Source organism: Peromyscus californicus, unplaced genomic scaffold (genome assembly GCF_007827085.1).
Source record: "Peromyscus californicus insignis strain IS unplaced genomic scaffold, ASM782708v3 Scaffold_11__1_contigs__length_118956290, whole genome shotgun sequence".
Lineage (NCBI taxonomy): Eukaryota > Metazoa > Chordata > Mammalia > Rodentia > Cricetidae > Peromyscus > Peromyscus californicus.
Window position 1 is genome coordinate 57,057,584 of NW_026294402.1, and position 4,528 is coordinate 57,062,111.

At 50.4% G+C, this 4,528-nt stretch overlaps 1 long non-coding RNA gene across 1 annotated transcript; it reads right to left on the reverse strand.

Moving 5' to 3' along the window:
* Positions 1-1,403: 1,403 nt before the first annotated feature.
* LOC128104315 (uncharacterized) lies at positions 1,404-3,288 on the reverse strand. The gene is made up of 2 exons (XR_008215957.1): positions 2,141-3,288; positions 1,404-1,713 (listed from the first exon to the last, which is right to left on the reverse strand). It is a non-coding gene; the product is annotated as an uncharacterized LOC128104315 (long non-coding RNA).
* Positions 3,289-4,528: the final 1,240 nt, after the last annotated feature.

The window sequence follows — 4,528 nt, forward strand, 5'->3', positions numbered from 1 at the left end:
GAGGCAGAGGCAGGTAGAGCTCTGTAAGTTCGAGGCCAACCTGGTTTACAGAATGAATTCCAGGGCTACACAGAGAAACCCTGTCTCCAAAAACAAAACAAAACAAAACAACAACAACAACAACAAAACCCACACAAAAAAACAAAAAGGCAAAGTTTAGAGGGCCAGGAGTTCCATTTTTGGCTATGCAGTGAATTTGAGGCCAGCTTGAACTACTGGAGACAGTCTCAAAATTGAAAACAAAAACAAAGGTCACAGCTGAGACAATCTGCAATAGACTTGAAAGCCAGGCCTATGACTCGAAGGAAAGGGCCCATTGCCAGGGAAGGGAGGTCATGGGGTTTCTGCTGCACACAGTAGGCTAGGGAGAGGGTAGATACAGTCAGTGCTCCACCCGCTAAAGGCAAGAGAGGGAGGGGTTTAGTGGGTAGAACAGGCAGAGACCATCAAGCAATGTACATCAAGAAGATCCAGGGAGTGGGTGAAGGAGGCTGCTCTTCCAGAGGACTCAGACTCAGTTTCCAATACCCACTCAGAGGCTTACATTATCTTTAACCCCAGTTCCAGGGCATTTGCCACCGTCTCCGGGCCTCCTTGGGCACTGGAGGCTTGTGGTGCCTAGCCATACATTCAGGCAAACGTTCATTAAAAAACAATCCAGGTAACCCCAGGTGTGGAGGCACATACCTGGGATCCCAACACTTGGGGTCTGACAAAGGAGTCTGAGGATGGAGGATCACAAGTTTGAGACTAGCCTGGGCTTAGTAAGATCTCAAACATACAAGGACTGAGAGTTAGGCATGGGCAGTGGAGGCAGGGGGATCAAGAAGAGCCTGAGCCACATAGTAAATTCAAAGTCAGTCTGGGCTATATGAAACACTGTCTCAAATAACAGCAAAACAAATGAAAACCCATCTCCTGTGGAAAACAAACCGTGAGCTGTAGAAAATGCAGACTTCTGTGTGTGTTTTTTTAAGTGTGTGTGTGTGTACACATGCCATTTGTGTGTGTGCCCTCAGGGGTCAGAAGAGGGCATCAGATTCCGTGGAGCTGGAGTTACAGCCAGTTGTGCGCCATGGGACAGGGATGCCAGGAGCGGAAATGGAGTCCTCTGAAAGAGCATTCGCCTCTGAGCCATCCCTTCAGCCTCCCAGGCTCAGTCTGCTCGCCCTCATGCTGAGACATCCCCTGCTATCTTAGTCCTTGCACACATGTGCTGCATATGCACTTAAGTTACATGCCAGACTGAATCTCTATATGAATTACACACTGCACTCTCTCTGAGACCAACAATGGAGTCTTCCTTGTTCCCCAGTTTCAGCATCCAGCAGAGTTTAGGGTGTGGAGGGACATGTGAGGAGCATCTGGCTAAATAAATTTTTAATGAAAATTTCTCCAAAATCTCAGTAGGAAAAAAAGGGGGAATTTATTATTTTTGCAAATGATTTGTGGGAAACTGTGAATTCCAGGCATCTTAAGAAGTCGATGGGGGATGATGTTAGGGAAGGAGACCCATGAGGTGTGAGGGGACTTTCTAATCATACTGTTAGGAAGCCCCAAGGGGCAGCCCCGTCTTTCAGCGATAAAAGTAGCCAGCAGGGTTGGGATGTAGCTTGGTTGGTAGGGTGCTTGTCTAGAATACATGAAGTCCTGGGGGTGGCTCTCAAACACGACATAGGTCGGGTGTGGAGGCTCATGCCGATGATCTCAGCACTAGGAAGGTGGAAACAGAGGGATCAGGAGTTCAAAGTCGTCTAAGTCATCTTCAGCTACCTTTTGAGTTCAAGGGCACTTTGAGCTCCAAGGAACCCTGCACCCCTCCTCGCTCAGGAAAAAGAAAGCACTCGGCATATATTTTACATCTGATCTGAAAGGCAGAGAGAAGCAGTCTGCACATTTTCTAAGACTGTCTCCTTCTCCTTTTTGTATCTCAAGGGACATCTGCTAAGCTCCATGGCGTGTCCCCTTTGATAGTGGGGGGTCATCTCAATTCATCTCTAGTTCCACTCCCAAGCGTTCTCCTAATGTGTCCCTTGTGCCCTCTGTCTCCCTCAATCAAGGTCAATTCCATAGCTCAGCACGCTCTCTCACCCTTATCCAGGCCACTGCCCCCCACTCCCACCCCCACCCCGAGCTGGACCTGGTGTCGCTGCTGCTTCAACGATGCCCTTTAATCCCCTCCGGTCGAAGCAGCCGGACTAGTATCGCTTCACTCCAGGCCCTTCCTCTGCTTCTCATCCGAAAGGGGTGCAGCCTCTCTGACTGGCTCCACCTTCATCTCTGGCCCTGGACACTTTGTTTTCTAGGACGGGAGGCAGGGAACTGGGGAGGACAGCTTCTGTTTCTCTCACCAGCAGCTTCCTGGAGATTGCGTAGGCTGGAGCTGGCGTGTCCTAGGACTGGGCTGGGCGGTGACCCTCGGCTACCAGGGTCTGCCCTGGACCCCTGGCTCCTCCTCCCAGCTCCTTTCAGCCCTCCTCTTCTCTTTCCCTCTCTGCTCCAAACCTCTTGGAATAGCGGAGTCTCTGGGCAAAAAGGGCCCCTCCCAGTTATTGTCCCAGTGGGAACCTTGCTCAAGGTCACCGAGCAGGTCAGATCCGCGCTGGGACTGGAAGCCAGCCTCAGCCTCCTTCCAGCTCCCAGGCAAGCAGGCGCGCAGCCCGCTGTGACAGCGGGATCTGAGGAAGGGGGAGGCGAGCGCCCTCCTCTGGCCGCTCTCTGAACGCCGTCTTCCTGGGCCAGGAGCCGGCGGGTCACTAGAAAGCCTCCCTCACCCGTGCCTGGGTGGTTCAGATCTGAGTGACTGCTTTGCCAGAAGGCCCCGGTGGTCTATGTTTGGGTCATTCATTCAGAAGTGGGATGGGAGATGGCACCTAGCTCAGAACAGTCTATAGGAAAGTCATAATCTACCACCTGCTGGCTAGGTTCGAGTTTCTAGCAAATTCTTCCTGGTCTTTGGCTCTTGCTGGGTGATCGCTATGACCTTGAAATCTAAGATCTGTATCCTCGGTTCTCCGCCCCCTTTTCCCTCTCATTTAGGCCCCCATCGTTTAACCAGTTCACACCAGCGTGTGTGGTGTGGTGGAGTGTGTGTGTGTGTGTGTGTGTGTGCAGTGCTCTGGGAAGTCAATGGCTAATCTTAAGGGATGGTATTGCCAGGCAGTGACCTCCTAGGACCCAGGTGTCAGGGAAGGGGTCAGAGTAAGGCTAACATTGTCCATGTTGCTGAATTGAAATAGCAAACTGCAGGTTATTTCAAAATAGAAAACATTCCCCAGAACTGGGAGCTTGTTGTCCCAGCAGGAGCCACACACACACCCCACACACACACACACACACACACACACACACACACACACACACACACACCACACACACACTTCCTCTGTGCCACAGGCCCACAGGCCCCAGGGCATCTAGTCATTCTTCCAGTGGCCAAGGTTAAATGTCTGCCGCTGCTACATGCAGCCCCTGTAACGGCATCTTAGTTCTTCCAAGCTGGAAGGCAGGGCAGGGCTGGGGGCTGTTTTCAGTATGAAATCATTTCCCACAGTGAAGAAGCAGCCGGGTTCTGCATGTGTCCACTGACAGTCTTGGATGCCTGCCCAGTGCTAGGAGTCTAAAAATGCCTGAACCCATCTTGAGATCTCAGGAGACTGGCCTAGGAGCCAGTAACCTCCCCAGACTGATGACCACCCTATCTTGAACCCATCCCAGAGGGAAGCTCCTCCACGCTCAGTGCTCTGTGTCCTATTGATGGTTAGATGCCATAGATAGATATGGCTGGAGTCCCTAAGGCTCAGTGCCCAATACTCAGTTATCCAGCTCCATTGGTGTGTGCTAAACCAAGTAGGAAGTTCAGTCAGGTTTCTGGGGAGGACAGGAGTTCTAGTTATGCCTAGGAGAGGTACCCTTGTCTGTAGAGACATAAAGGCCTATTCATAGAAGAGAAGGATCTGGAATTTAAACCAACACATCCTTACCTGGGAAAAAAGCAAGAATAATACCTGGTGGGAAGCATGTCAATGGAGGTGGTTCAAAGGACCATGAAGGGCTCCCTCCCCTCTCCATCTTTAAGTAATTAAAGCTGTGTGGTAGTTTGAGTCATCACTGGTAGAGAGACCAGCATAACAGACTAGGTGTAGAAGATATCATAGCATAAGAATTAAAAAAACAAAAACAAAAAACCCCACAAGGTCTCATGTAGCTCAGGCTGGCCTTGAACTCACTTTATAGTCAAAGATACTCTCAAACTCTTGGACCTCATGCCTCCACCTCCCAAGTGCTGAGATTACAGGCATATGCTCTTATGTCTGGTTTATGCAGTGGTGGGGACCAAACTCAGGGTTTTTGGCATTCTAAGCAAGCACTCTTTTGAGCTACATCCCCAGCACAGCATATAAGAATCTAAGGACACATAGGTAATCAATGGGAAGCTAATTATTCAACACACACAGTTTGGAAAATGGGCTACTGAAGGGGAGGAGGCACAGGTGATACTGACCTTAGCTAATTTACCATTGTAAGT